This window comes from Pinus tabuliformis, chromosome Q (assembly GCF_031772625.1).
Source record: "Pinus tabuliformis cultivar Carrire ecotype Pingquan chromosome Q, CPIR1, whole genome shotgun sequence".
Lineage (NCBI taxonomy): Eukaryota > Viridiplantae > Streptophyta > Pinopsida > Pinales > Pinaceae > Pinus > Pinus tabuliformis.
Genome location: NC_142296.1, coordinates 674,404,359 through 674,421,423, shown reverse-complemented (window position 1 = coordinate 674,421,423; position 17,065 = coordinate 674,404,359).

Sequence of the window (17,065 nt, the reverse complement as noted above, 5' to 3'; positions counted from 1 at the left end):
CATTTCATGCATGGGCAACATAGTGATGGGGAGCGTGTGGTACTTGAACAATGGTGGTTCGTTACATATGACGGGGAATAGAACTTTTTTTAGTGATTTGGAGGAGAAATATCTCCATATGCACATCGAGATGGGAGATGATGGAATGTGCAATGCGACCGGGAGGGGTACAATAAGCTTATAGAGGGAGTCGAGCTCCCCTCCCAAACTCAAGGATGTGATGTTTGTTCTGGGTCTAAAGAAGAATCTTATCTCCATTGTAGTTTTGGAAGACCATGGTTATGATGTGATATTTAGCAAAACAAAGTCATTCTTGAGACACATAGCTAGAGGATAGGTGAAGCATATTGGGATTTGTGTGAAGAACATGTACAAGTTAGATGTTAAGGATTGTGTTGCATTGAGCACAAAGGTGGAAAAAGTGTAGAGCCGCAATGCCAATGAACTTTGGCATAGAGAAATTGGTCATTTTCATCATGGTTCTTTGAAGATCATGTAGCAAATAACCACAGGCCTCCCTAAAGGAGCATTAAAGGATCATGATACATGCAAAGGGTGTACCTTAGGGAAGTACAAAAAATCCACCTTTTATGATCGGGACAGTAGAGCACATGCAGTTGATCTGAACTTAAAAAGGAATGAAACAACTTATAGATATAATAAACACAGAGATGCAATAGAAAAACACTTCATTTCATTAATAGAAAATTACTGAACTATGCTTACAAATAAAATGGAAATAAGATAGCTTGGGTGATGGTAGCTTATCTCTGAGAAGAGATGTGGTAGCTACATGCCTCTAAATTGTGTTACAATGAGGCTTAAGGGCCTATTTATTATTGGAAAACATGATAAAACCCTAAACAACCAAAACCCTTACCCCAGGAGATGTAAGACCAAGAGTTTGTGGGCCCTGTTGCGTTTAGTTAGACAACCAACTTCCTGAGGTGTAACTTGGTCATATTATCTCTGTTTGGTGCTTACGATAACTTGTTGGAAAGGTCTCACCGAGTACTACAAGTTTCACCACATGCCCTTGCCTATGGTTATGGGCTTTCTGCGGAACCCAAAAAGAATTCGTTTAGGGGGTCAAAATTGCTCTGAAATTTCACGAGCCGAAAAACTCCTAAAAGTAGTAAACTCTGAAATGAACAAGGGAACATATGAAACTGACTGGGAGGTCTGGGTGGAAGAGGTGGGTGGCCACCAATATCCACCTGGATCATTCCTCCCCCCTTAGGAAGCAATGGTCCCCATTGCGTGCAGAGCCTCCATGAGGTGAGGAAATTTCTGTTGAACCTGGTCCCTGGTGAACCACTTTCCCTGGTGGAGTTGGCCTGCTTTGACAACACGACATAACCATATCCTCTACTAGTGAGTGTTCTTGATATGTGTGTCGATAATCTGATAAGTTGTGGCATGTTCCATGCAGTTCAGGTTGAGCTCTGTTGGTGTGAGTTGTTTTGCAATGTCAGATGTGTTCAACAATGGGGGAAAGTATGGCCGAAGGAGATATACATTGAACATTGGGTGAAGAGAAAGGTACAGTGGGATGCTAAGCTCGAAGGCATTGTCACCGAAAACTTTAGTGATGGTGTATGGCCCATATCGGAGCCATACTTTGTCACCCACCTGGAACTTGTGTGGCACTCGATGTTGATCATGGTGTTACTTGTACTTAGCATTGGCTCTATCAAATATATCATGGACCTATTGGCAGATGTGTCGAATGCACTCAATGAATCTGTTAGCCCTTTCAACTTCAGACTGAACGTGACCCGAATCTACCTGAGTGGATGAAAATGGTATGGCCACATCAATGGGGCATAATGGCTAAAATCCCAGCCCTACCTGAAAGGGGTTATGGCTTGTTGAACTGTGGAGAGCTCTGTTGTAGTTGTGTTGGACATAGGGGAGACATTCATCCCACATGCATGGATGTTTTGATTTATACATGTGCATAATGTGTACGATCATCCTATTGAAAACCTCTATTTAGTCATAATTTTTGGGATGGAAAGCCATGGACTTAGTAAGTTTTGTATCTAGCATCGACTAGAGACTTGACCAAAATGCCCTTAGGAATCCGTTGTCTTGATCTGAGATAATGGACTATGGGATCCCAAAGTGTACCCACACTCACTCAAAGAAGAGCTTAGCAGTGGCCTCTGCTATGATACTCTTCTTACAGGTCACCATGATGGCCATCTTAGAGAATCTATCGACGACCACAAAAACATAATCATTGCGATGCTTCGAAGAAGGAAGGCCTGACATGTAATCCATGGAGATAGATTCCCAAGGCTGGTTAGGAGTAGGTAGAGGAGTATACAGACCTTTCTTCTTGATGGTTGGTTTGGAAATGACATAAGATCTAATGTACTTCCCAACATCCTGATGAAGTTTCATCCCATAAAAATACTTATGCAATACCAGCAATGTTTTCTCTACTCCGAAATGTCTAGCGACCCAACTGTAGTGTGCCTCCCAAATCATCTCGGCACACTCACTTGAAGGAACACAGATGTGTCCCGAGTGGCATAACAGTGCATCCTGAAGGTGAAATTTTGGAACTTGCTTCCCTTCCAGGAGTGTCTAGTATATGATGTCAAATTCTAGATCGCTCTTGTAAAGGTGCATCCATCCCAATGTATCATGCCCATAGGAGTCGACCACGGTGATAGGTGCCATGACTGGTGGTCGACTGAGGAAATAAATGATGATATAGGTGCTTCCCTTCTTATATTTAATGCTCAAATGGAACTGTTGCATATACTTGGACCATTTCTGATGATGATCATTCTACAACTTCCCTTGTGTCTGTATGAGATGTAGAGGTCAGTCGTCTATGTGGATGATTATTTCCTTCCCCATGATGTAATGCTTCCATTGATGGCAGGCATGCACAATGGAATACATTTCTTTGTCGTAAGTGGGGTACTTTCGAACTGTGTGTGAAAGTGTCTCACTGTGGTAAGCCACTGGATGCCCATGATGAGTAAGAAGTGCACCAATAGCATAGTTGGAGGCATCTATCTCAATCTCACATGGTTGTTGCAGGTCTGGTAATGTGAGCACTCATGCAGAATAGAGGTGATTCTTTAACTCAGAGAACACTTTTTTTGTTAGGTTTCTTACCAAAAAAAAATTCTTTCACTCCACCCTTGGTGACTTGACTTAAATGCCAAGTGATATGAGAGAACCCCAACACGAACCTATGGTAAAAATTTGCAAGACCCAAAAAGCTACGGAGCCCTGTTAGAGTGGTTGGGGATGGCTAATCCCAAATGACTTGTATCTTGGATGGGTCCACATGTACACCCTACTCATCAATGATGTAACCTAGATATTTAACCTAGGTCAGGCCAAAGGTTCATTTCTCCAAGTTAGCACACAGATTGTGTTGTCGCAGGGTTTGAAGGACCTGTCCAATATGGTGGAGTTGCTCTTCCCAAATCTGGCTGAAGATTAAGATGTCATCTAAATACAACACCATGATTGCATTGGTGAAGGGTCACAAGTTGTCGTCCATCAGTCTCATGAAGGTTTGTAGAGGTGTTTGTCAATCCGAATGGCATGACCAACCATTTGAAAAGGCCCTCCTTGGATTTGAAGGCAGTCTTCCACACATCAAAGGGTTCAATAAGCACCTAGTGATAATGTGACTTCAAGTTAATCTTGCTAAAATATTTGGCCCCTTTGAGCTGGTCCAAAAGGTCATCAATATACGGGATTGGATACCTATTCCGTACAATCATCTTGTTCAGCACCCAATAGTCAATACATAGCCTCTAGGTCCTATCCTTCTTCTGTACCAATATAATGGGGCTCCCACAAGGTGATGAGCTTGGCCTGATGTGCCATTTATGCAATAGTTCCTGAATCTGCCCCTTGATCTCATCATTCTCCATAACAGAGTGTTGATAGATCTGTCCATTGGGTAGCGATGTGCTTGGGGTCAGATTGTTGGAGTGCTTGACCTAACAGTGCAAATGTACCACTAGGTGTGAGGCAAAATATCCCTGTACTCCTCCACGACCTTGTCCATCTATTTTTTCTTGTGTAGAGGAACCCTACCTGGAAGCCGTGGCCACAAACTTCTTCTTGCCTTGAGGGTGAATCATAAGGAAAATAAATTTCCTCTGGGAAATGATATTATTGTGGTTCTTTGCAATGATCAAAGAGATGGTGGTATGCAGCGCTACCTTCGATATCCTGTACAACTTATTAGCCAAAGTAATAATCACAAAGCGAGATATAGACTCATATACAATTTGTCACTTCCATAAGTATGGTTGTCCTAAAAATACATCACAAACTTCAAGAGGAGCAATGCCACATAGTACCTCATCCATGAAGGGCTTGATGCTATAGGGAAGGTAACATTGTTGGCTGACATGAAGATCTCATCCTTGGTGAAGCCACCCAATGGTGTATGGCTATGGATGTGTTGTAGTCCTTAGGTCCTGTCACTTCATGAAATCTACTGAAATGAGGTTATTTTGGCTCCTGCTATTGAAAATGAGCTGCAATGGAGAACCCTTCATCCACATCTATGAGTGGAAGAGGCATTCCCCTTCCTCTGGATCTTCAGGCTCAATCTTCTGGATCTTGGTGGCAACTATAGTGGCACTGGGCTCCGTACCAATGATCTACTTCCCTTTGTTAGTTCCCTTATCGGGTTCTGATTTAGAGTCGGAACTTGCATCTAATTCGGAAGCCTTCATATCAGCCACTAGTGACTGCTTGGCCTGATAGTCACTTGTATTGTGAGTAGAGCTCTTATGGAACTCACACCATTTTCTCCTGTCCTTCTCCATCTTCGTGGTGTTGCTCTTTTCTTTCGGCTTCGACAGGATGTCCTATGTAGCCCTGCCTTGGCTTAGTCCTTTGTTCTGTGAATTGGGGCCGCCTTTTCCTTGCTTTGGATTTGCAGATACAAAGTCCTGTTTATTCTATTGAAACTTCTGCTTAATCTTGACAGCGTAGCGATATGTTGTGCCATGCAAGGAAATGTCAAAGAACTCCATCTCGTCCTAGATGCACTTATGTAGACAGCCACGATACATGAGCACCAAATGCCGCTCAGTATCCTTGATACCTAGCTTCATGCAAAGGGCATGGAAAATATTTGTGAACCCTAGAACATCTTGGTCCCTTCCCTATCATAGTGTGGTCCACTTTATGTATTTGCCTTCATAGCTCCCAACAGGGTAATATTGTTTCTTGATGGCATCTCGGAAATAATTCCAAGTGGGTGTGGCTAAAAGCAATGAGGGTTCACTCTCGTCCTTTTGTTCACAGTAGGTTTCCCACCAGCTCTTGACGTGTGGGGTGGCTTTGAGAAGTGCAAAAGTAATCTTTTCCTGATTCGAAAAGTCATGAACTGAAAAATATCTTTTCAACATATTTAACCATTTATCTATGGTGTTTGCATCTATTAGGCTTTCGAATATGGGAATATCAAAGCTAACTTGTACCTTAAAAGGGGTGGTGCCTCCAGAGTGGCTGCTAGATGAAGATACATTGCCTGTGGGTAGCTATCGAAGGAAATGGGAAAATTTATCCATCATTGCACCACTCTTTCTCCTGCCCCCTCGTATTTCTTTTCTTTTTCCATGGGAGGTCGTCGGGTTTTATGAGGCTAATCTTGCAATTGTTCAACCATATCAAGCCCTAACTCCTTATACCTTGACCTTGTTGGGGACATGCAAAGAAAAATAGAGAAAGAGAAGACCTCTCTGATACCACTAATCCAAACTTAAATAGGAACACAACAACTTACAGATATAATAAACATAGAGATGCAGTAGAAAAAAACTTCATTTAATTCATAGAAAAATACTGAACTATGCTTACAAACAAAATGGAAATAAGATAGCTCGGGCGATGGTAGCTTATCTCTGAGAAGAGATATGGCAACTACATGCCTCTGAACTATGTTACAATGATGATTAAGGGCCTATTTATTATTAGAAAACATGATAAAACCCTAAACAACCAAAACCCTAACCCTAGGAGATGTAACATCAAGAGTTTGTGGGCCTTGTTAGGGTTAGTTGGGCAGCCAACTTCTCAGGTTCGTAACTTGGTCATATTATCTCTATTTGGCGCATATGATAACTTGTTCAAAATGTCTCACCGAGCACTACAGGTTTTGCTACAAGCCCCTGCCTATGGCTATAGGCCTACTGCAAACCCCAAAAAAACATCGTTTAGGGGCTCAAAACTGCTATGGAAGTTCAAGACCCAAGAAACTACTAAAAATAGTAAATGTTGAAATGAACAAGGAAACAAATGAAACTGACTGGGGGGTCTAGATGGAATAGGGGTGGCCACCAATATCCACCTAGACCAATAGTCCTTGAAAGGATATACTCTGATGTTTTTAGACCTTTCTCGATAGCCTCCACTTCTAGGCACAGATATTTTGTGATCTTTATTGATGACTTCTCACGAAAGTGTTGGATATTATTCATGCGGAAGAAGGATGAGATATTCTCCAAGTTTTTAGATTTCAAGGCACTAGTTGAGAAAGAAACAAAAATCAAGGTGAAGGCTCTCAAGAGTGATAATGTAGGTGAGTACATGTCGAATGAGTTTAAAAATTTATGTGCAAAAGAGGGCATTCGAAAAGAGTTGACAACACCACACAACCCACAATAGAATGGGGTGGCTGAGAGGAAGAACCACAATACTGTGGGAGCAGTGAGGGTGATGTTGCATGACCAAAGCCTACCTCTGCACTTGTGAGCTGAAGCATGCAACACAATAGTCTATTTGGAGAACATGAGTCCTCATCGGATTGTGGGCATGATTACACTCGAGGAGGATTTCTCGAGGAGGAATATGGATGTATCGTACTTAATAAATTTTGGAGCCTCTATTTACTTCCATGTCTCCAAAGGATCAAGGAAGAAGCTAGAGGAAATAACAAAATTGGGGGTATTTGTGGGTTACACAAAAACTCCGCACAACTATCGTGTGTACTTTCCATCCCTCAGAATGATAGTTGTGCAAAGGGATGTGAAATTTGATGAAGACAAAGCCATGTGGTGCTCTATTGAGAGGGAGCTTCAAATCCCACTAGAAGAGAAGATTTTAGCTCTGAAGGAGGAACCTCAAGAAGCTGTGGAGCAACTACAATTTGAGGAGTAGAGAGTGGAGACATCCACTCAAGTAGAACCATCTAGAGAAGGCAGAAAAATGACCAGGGAAACTGAGAGACTTGTGCAGGATGCAAGGGAGAATGTGGGTCCTCCTTCAAATTAGCACAGGTAGTGAAGGACACCAAATTGGTACACTGGATACATGGCTCTAATGAATAATCTTGCAGAGACTGATCCATCCTCTTTCAAGGAAGCCGTAGAGAAACTAGTATGGGCTGATGCAGTGGAGGAGGAGTACAAATAACTTGCAAACAAAAATGTTTGCGAAGTGGTCCCAAGACTAGCAAACAAATCAGCTACGGGTTCGAGATGGATCTTCAAGGTGAAGTATGCAGCAGACGAAAGCAAAGAAAAGTACAAAGACAGATTTGTGGCCAAGGGGTACTCTCAAGTTGAGGGGATTGACTATGAGGAGACCTTTGCTCCTATAGCAAGGTACTCATCCATCACATCAATCCTTGCTCTCACTGCATAGATGGCATGGAATATCCACCATATGAATGTGAAAACAACATTCCTCAATGGATTTATTAAGGAGGAGGTGTATATCGAGCAACCATAAGGCTTTGAGACTTTTGATCGAGAGTCTCATGTGTGCAAACTCAAGTGAGCATTGTATGGTCTCAAGAAAGCACCCCATGCTTGTTACACCAGGATGGATAGTTATCTCACTGCTTTGGGCTTCACCAAAAGTGAAGCAAATACAAACCTCTATCATATTTTGGTAGAAGGTAAATTTATGATTATTTTTTTATATGTTGATGACTTTATTTTGACTGGTGATGAATAATTTATCAGATATTACAAGGAGGACCTTGCAAGAGAGATTGAAATGAAGGACATGGGTATCATGCACTACTTCCTTGGATTGGAAGTATGGCAAGGTGATGAGGAGTTGTTTCTCTCTCACAGAAAGTATGCCAATGAGATACTTCAGAAGTTCTGCATGGATAGATGCAAACCCATGGAGACTCCTCTAGTGACCAACTGGAGGAAAGAAGATGCCACTTTAGGTGAGGAAGTGGGTGCTACTGTTTAACGATAATTGGTGGGTTCACTCATGTATCTTGTGAACACACAACCATACATGTGCTATGTAGTCAACCAACTATGCCAGACTATAGTTAGGCCAACCAAACTATTTTTGAGGGCATCTAAGCATGTTCTATGGTACCTCAGACGCAATACCAAGTTTGGACTATGGTACAGATGGACTGAGGGAGTGAAGCTGTGTGGCTTCCTAGATGAAGATTGGGTGGGAAGTCCATCAGACCGAAAGAGTACATGAGGTGGAATTTTTAGTGTTAGGTCCACAACAGTTTCTTGGTACAAAAAGAAGCAAATATCTATGGCACTCATCTCAATAGAAGAAAACATGGTTGTGAGTCAAGAAACATGTGAGGCGATTTGGATGAGAAATATACTTATTGGTTTTTTTGGTCAGATGATGGATCCAACTGTGACCTATTTTGATAATAAAAGTTTCATAAAGCTCTTTGAAAATCCTATTTTTCACGATCACTCCAAGCATATGGATATCTGGCATCACCATTTATGGGATTGTGTGTAGAGGCAGATAATGTCATTGTGGTACATTCCAACAGAGGAACAAGATGTTGATATTTTGACACGGGCCTTGTCAAGAGGGAAGTTCAGTTCCATAGCTGCCAGATAGGGGTGGTTGATAATCCCTTTCTTTCAGAGAGGGAGTGTTGAAAATGTGGCAAGAAAATCTAAGTTTGACTTTGCCTTGGTCAAACTAGAGAAAAATTGAATTTCTATTTCAACAAAAATCATGGAGGTAGTTAACTAAGGTGACATTTCACTTTTCACTCAGTTAACTTAGTTAATTCGAGATAGGAAAGCTTGAGTTCAGTTCAATGTGATTTATTTCTAATTTGTATCAATCTATTTCAATTAATTTTAGTTATTTTCAGTTAAACTAGTTCTAACTGTTAGAAGAATTAGTGGAGGTCAAGTTGTGGAAGTGGAACTTCAACCAGACTCAGCGATCAACTAGTTAACTGACCAATCAACCCAAAATAATTGTTGCATGCAGAGAGTTTGAGTTGCCCAGTTGAGATGGAGATTCCAACGTAGTGTACTATCAGTTGTAGACTATTCCCATGTGTATAGGTGGTGTATGCAGCCAGAGGAAGGACCTAGAGGAATTACACAATTTAATAGAGGGAATTTCCTAATAACAGGGGCTAATTTCCTCATGGAACAATGCAACGAAATAGGAGCTTGGAGGGCTTGAAAATTCGCTAAGTTTAGGCTAGAGTAAGCCAGTCAAGCAAAGGGATAGACTATACACTTGTAGGGTGTGCTTAGGCTTGAGCAAGCATATGTATTTCATCTCTATTCTTTGGTTAATGCAATACAGATAGGAAGGGGTTTTGAGCAGTTGTTTTCCCCTAGATAAATATTTGTGCATGTGTGATGTTTCCTTTTGCATGTCTATGATTTTTGTTCTATATGGTGAATTAACATCCACAGATCAGTAGAGTAGCTTCAAGTCTTGTTAGTAAATTTCATGAAAAACTTCGAATATGGACACGCACACACACACACAGATATATATATATATATATATATATATATATATATATATATATATATATATATATATATATATATAATTTATTAATCATAAAAAAGTTGATAATTTAAGAAAAAATATTAGATCTAATAATAAATTTAATTTGAAAGTTATATTCAAACTAAATATCAAATTATTGTATAAATCCTTTATGTTTATAATATAAATCACCTAATTTCATATAAGGATCATTTGATTATTAAAATTTGAGTTATAAATACTTTGCTTTTTTTTAATTTGAACATACAACCACTTAGAATATAAACTTTTCATTAGAATATAAAATATTCATGGATTTAGGGTTTCCCCACACTAATGTTTGAAAGTTTTCGAGGTTTTGAATCCAAAATAATATCCATATTTGAGACAATGGTCAAAAGGGCAAAGGAGACAGGGAGAATATATTTATGAATATATGTGAATGAAAAGGTAGAAAGGAAAGTTCAAAATACAAACATGATATAATAATAATATTAACATATAAATAATTTAAAGAAATATTGGGTTTTTATATGATGACCTTTCCTTTCTACCATTTTGTTCACATATATTTATACATAAATATTCTCTCTGCATCCTATCTCCTTTCAGCCATTGTCTCGAAGATGGATCCTCTTTGGATTTGAAACATCGATAACTTTCAAACATCACTTTGGAGAATCCAAGTTCTTTATCTACATATTAAATATTATTTTTCAATATAAATAATAATGATGCTAACCGAGGTGGAAAACATGGTTGAGTAGGCTATTGGGGGACAATGACGCCACCCCACCACCTCAACTAGCATTTAATATGGGGTGGCATGGCTTGCCCCCCACATGCATTTGCATGTGGTGGAATTAACACGTGAGGAGATGGCATTTTCGACTTTAGTTTTGGCCACTGCTACCAGAGGGTCGTAGTTTGAGGGATACTGTCAGCGTGATTCTTCCTCCTCGAGCATAAATGGTTTTGTGGTATAATAAGTTTCATTCCATGCCTCTGAGGATATATTTTTACCCCGTGTTGTATTCTCAGGACATTCTTTCAGTACTGGTCTCGATTAAGGATAAAATCAACAATAGTGTTACAATTATGGTGAAAAATTATATAAAAGTTTGTGGAAGTGGCCTCTTTGGGACAATTTCTTCTCAAATAAAGTGGCGTTTAGGGTTTAGGAACATTGGTGTAACACTCTCCTCTCACATCTACCCTAGCAACCAGCCAACCAAGGTAAACATGCGACGAGAGGCCACTATGATATGATTCGACCTCCTAAGTCACATTAAGGAAGTGGAACCGATGAAAACACACCATACAAAAATTTAAAATTAGCTACATGACCCTCAAGAACCAATCCAATACTTTAGATAACTTTCCCTTAGGTCCCACTAAACTTTTGGACAATTTAAGCCTCGGTTGCTCTCATGATATAGGCATGAAAACATCCAGAAACCCAAAGTTTCTCTGACAAGATTTCCTGCCAATGACCAGAGACTAAATTTGTCAACGCTATGTCAACGACCCTAGTATTTGAGCCACTTTTCCAGGCCCAGAGCCCAATTCACTACCCATAGTTGAACCATCTCTTCAGAACAGTGAAATAACATTGAAATGACAATATTAAATCAAATACTTGTTTAAGACATTGATTGGACCCCTACTAGCCATGACAGACATTTCATCAAACATATCATGAATATGTAAACTACAGGTGTAAATAACAGTTCTGAGCATAGGTGTCTCATACTTAGCTGAGAGTCACTAAGAACAATTGATGCCTCAACACATCAATTGCCATTCCATCCATTAGGTCATAGATACATTGATCATTCAATTACAAGTAAAAACATGGTGAAATACATACATAGCTTCTATCATAAAACACATACATAAACAATATAATAGAAACAAAAATACTCATGAAAGTACAACCATGTAGACCACATATAATCCATCAAGATTCTCATATAAATTCAAGGATAAATAACCTTTTATTAATGATACAAAATCAAAACCCGAGATGGGACTTCCACATTGCACTCGACCGTATAATGGCTGAGCCAAATATCTCTTTATTCATTCACCCTCATGCCATATTCCAAGCATGAATGTGGGATCTCATAGAACACATCAATGAAAAACCATCCAGGGCTTCCAGAGGCCATCCACCTCCACCTGTCAAACAGTGATTCCACCTCACAATTGGACATCACAAAACCATCATCAAATCGGTCTCTATCCCAACCATCCAGGGCTCAAGAGCATTTTTTCCAACCAAGGCTCCAGGAATAGTAACTATACCCACAACTATAGATGAGCTCCAGAGAATTTGTCAAACCAAGGCTCTAGGACTAGTAACTCAACTCACCAAGGGCTCCATAGTGTTTGTCCAACCAAGTCTATAGGACTAGTAACTCAACCCAAGCTGTTATAGGGCTCCAGAGCTTATGTCCAACCAAGGATTCAGGATCTAGTAACCCAACCCAAGCTAAGGAAACATGAGAACCAACAAAAAACAAACAATGAAAGTAAACCCACAATCACCATGGATATCCAAGAAATGGTAAGGCTAGGCCATCCATTGTAAATCCAAACCATCCTCCATGCTAATGACAGATCACAACCAACAAACCACATGCATATGCCATGCATGCCAAAAATAGTGAAGGAAACATACATGCAACTTAGTACCTGCAAGCAAATCGGATGTAGTTGCGGATCTCAATGCCTTCTTGCACTTCCCTACTCTTCCTTTGCCTTCTTACTCAATGATCCATGTATGCCACACCCTCCAAGAGTGCTCCAAGAAAAATATAAGTCTGCAAGAGTATGAGAGAGAGAATAATGAGAGATCTCGAAAATTGAACTGACAAAAGGTTAACAACTAACTCTCAAAAGTATTTTTATGAACGAGGCCTCTATTTTCTTTATTTTCCATTATTTTCCTTCAATTTCCGCCTCACATGCAAACTATGAACTTTCACCTCCATTTTCTCCTAATTTCCATTATTTTCATAAATAAATGTGCCAAAAATTCCATTTTGCCTTTCCAAAGCCTTAGTCATTTCATTTCACAATTTGCTTAGCCATAAACAATCACAAGTGATCCCCATCACTAGGAATTTTACCAAGATTCAACTCGGAATAAGTGTCCCATCATCTGTGGTTATTATTTTGCTCTTATTTACCTTTATTACATGGAATTTTCACCAGGGTTGGTACAGAACCCTCCCCCTTGGGGGAACACCATCCTCAGTGTTCAAAAACACCTATAACCAAAAAATTGTTTTAAGCAAAATATACTTGCTATGGAGCTTTATAACTTAGCTTGATGTAGTATTTACAATGATCAACTTGCTGAGAAGCAAACCAACATGAAAACATAACAACATAACATCATAATGACATGAAGTCCATATCGATTGTTGGAGCTTTATAACATAGCTCATGGTGGTATTTACATCCATATACACATGTACATAAACCAACATCACCAAAACATATACCAAATCATATACCGAAACACCATACCAAAACACCAAGGCAAAATTACTTTGCTTCAACTGGGAAACAAGGAAGGATACATAGCCCGCTTCTTATCCACCATATCCCATGTAGCTTCATAGGGTCTAAAGTGCTTCCATTTCACTGTAAGTTGTTCGATTTCTTGATTCCATAGCATGAGGACCTTTTTCAACAATATAAATTGAGTCTCTGGCTGGAATTCTCCATCTGGTTCCACTTGCAATATAGACCAATCAATCACATGATCAACATATTTAACATACTTCTTAAGTAAGGACACATAGAAACATCATGGAATTTCACTGTCAGATGTAGCGCAAGTTGATAGGCTACTGGCCCAATCCTCTCAATGATACTAAAGGGTTCATAAAACCATGTTGCCATCTTGGCACATGATCCAATCCATAAGGAGCTCTTCTTCAGTTTAATGTGCAAGTACACCTGTTCCCCAACCTAGAAATGCTTGAACAACTTGTTCCTATCTGCATAACTCTTCTGCCTATCATGTGTTGCCTTTAGGTTCCTCTTTATAACCTGCATTTCATGTTCCATGCCTGCCAACATGTCTGGTCCAATCAATAACCTGTTAACCAGATTGCTCCAACTTATGGGAGTGTTGCAACTCCGCCCATACAATTCCTTAAAAAGACTCATCCTCAATGATTATTGATACCCATTGTTTTGTGTGAACTCTACCAGTGGAAGGTACTCTTCCCACTTTCACTGTTGATGCATCACATACATCCTCAACATGTCCTCCAATATCCTATTGAACCTCTCTGTCTGTCTATATGTTTGTAGATGATAAGACGTAATGAAGGCCAACTCTATGCCTAAACCTACAAACAACTCCTTCCAAAAATTGGAAGTGAAATTTGCATCTTTGTCTAACAAAATATTCTGTAGAACACCATGCAGTCTGACCACATCTCTAATGAACACCTATGCTAAATCGCTAGCTGAGAATCTAGACTTCACCTGAATGAAATGTGAAACCTTTGTCAACCTGTCCATAATAACGATGATGGAATCATGTTGTCTCAATATCTTCAGCAAACCTGTAATGAAGTCCATGGAAATGACTTCCCATTTCCACTCTAGAATTGTGATTGGCTGTAGTAGTCCACTAGATGTTTACATTATTCTTTCACTCAGTGACAATTAAAACATCTAGCCATGAACTTTGCTACATCCCTCTTCAAATTCGGCCAATAATAAAATGTCTTCACTACTGTTAGTGTCTTCTGGTAACCTGGGTGACCTGAATATGGTTTCACATGAAACTCCCTCAAGATCACCTTCTTGAGCTCACAACTACCTAACACATATATCTTGTCTTGGAACCTGACTAATCCATCCGCTGTAAGATAATAATCCATATCCTGTGCACCTACACTTGCACTTGTACCTGTACCTGTACCTAAACCTATACATGTACCTATACATGTACTTGTACATGTACCTATACATGTACTTGTACATGTACTATCACTTGTACCTGTACCTATTTTCTACTACAGCCTGTGCCCAATATCCATATATCTGACATCCTACTGACCTACCCACAAGATCCTACCATGTAGATATGTCCCATAGGAGCTCATGGCTGATAAGTGATTTACCTGTACCCGCCTGCTAAGAGCATATGCCATTATGTTCTCTTTACCTATGATATATCGGATCTCGAAGTCAACTTCACTAATCGTAGCCAACCACCAAGCATCCCTATCATTCATATTCGGTTGGTCAAATAGATATCGCAAACCACTATTATCACTCTTCAATGTAAACCTCCTGCCCAGAAGATAATGTCTTCACATCTTCAGTGCATGTATAATCACAGCTAACTCAAGATCTTGCGTTGGTTAGTTTTGCTCATGCTCATTTAGTTTCTGCGACTCATAGCATACCACTTGTCCATCCTGCATAAGTACTCCACCAAGTCCTCTCTTGCAAGCATCTATGCATACTACAAACTCTTTGTCTGGATCCACAATCTTTATCACTAGTTGTTATCACTAAAAATTGATCATCTAGCAATAATTCACTAGATGGATCGAAGTACACCATGTAGGGCCAATTTTACAATAGTAAAATTGCTTTCATTGTGAGAAATTACTTAATAAACCACATTTGTTAAGCCATTTATAATTAACCCCATGAAGAATAATTAAACAAATCACTATTTATTTAATTATCTTTTAAGAATAATTAATTAAGCCATTGTTTAACTAATATTCCTTGTCATATTTGACCCAATTATGAGAAATAAATAGATAAACCATTAATTATCTTATTTTTCTCTAGGAATAATTAATTAATCACTAATTAGTTATTATTCCTTGTCAAATTTGACTAAATCCCTTGAGAATACATAAAAAATTAATTATTTGGTTATTATTCCTTAACCATATTTCTTGAGATGATAAATAAATCATTTATTTATTCATTATTTCTAAATAAAAGTTTAAATGCTTTTTCCCTACAACCAAATATAATAAAATATTCCAAATGGTTCATTCTAGAATTTGGTTAATAATATTTTATTATTTCCCGTTTTTCAGGAATAACCTAATATTTTGTTATAAATAGAAGGGTTTTAAATTCATTCTTCACTTTCGATTATTTTCATTGTTGTGCTCATTATTGTAACTCTGATTATTATCACTATCGCACACCATTTTTCATTTCCATTTGAGTTCTCATTGAGCTCAAACATTTTGTTTGCCGGGTTTTACACATTATAGAGGAGAGAGACTCTACAAAAGTTGAAGACATTCAGGATACCCAAGAACCCATCCAATAGAGGGGGACTCGTAACATTACTTTTTCCCTTAACAGGGGTTGTTTAATAAAATATATTATTTATATATCTGGTTTCCATTGGATTGTTGGAGTTACTTGCACTTATTTCATTCTATTGTTTAACTATTTATGTTGCATAGATCAAGGCTTTGGCAGGTTTTGTTTCTATCATTTGCTGCAAATATACACTGTTTAACAACCATTTTTATTGTTAGGGCTATTTGTCATCCATAGCCTAAAGTAATTTGTTTTCTTACACATTCAAGAAGAATTCTACATAACAAATTGATGACTCCACTACATTTTTAATTATGATCCAAAAACCTAGGTGACCTTCAGTTTTCAACTTAGGGTTTTTTTCATTTTCAGTATTTTAATGTTGTTTACTAGCATTCTAACCCTAGATTAGTCAAATTTCTAACTTTTGCAAGTTGTCTAGTTATTTCCGTAGGTCACATGGACCAGTCACAACAAAGATGGAAAATTTTCCGAGACTTGTCACCCGAGAACTGAGGAGTAGAAATATCACTTTTATACCCCAAAAGTGTGATCTGGAGGTCCAAAACGCACTTTCTAGCCCAAAAGGTGTAATATTCCCCTAAACAGGTTAGTACCTATGATTTTAGGGTTTCTGGGATTTTTCTGATCTGTTTGTGGGTTTTGCTGAGAGTTGTCTGCTGCGTTGGTTGACCATTTTCTTAGCTGGCTTAGGCCTTGATCTACTCTGTTTCACTCATCGAAGTGGAATTTAGCCCCTTATGGCTTCTAATATGCTTCCACCTTTATAAGAGGAGTTTAGCTAAGTAAGAAGTTTGAGTTTTTGTAGATCTTTCAACCATATTTTCCAGATCTGTACCTTCCTTTTTTAGATCTTCACAGATAGGTTGTTTCCATCCAAGGTTCCCTCTTGAACCTTGTTTGGTCATTTGTCTTATGGTTCCACTGTTTTCCCTAGGCTTCACACCCATCTCCCTATCTT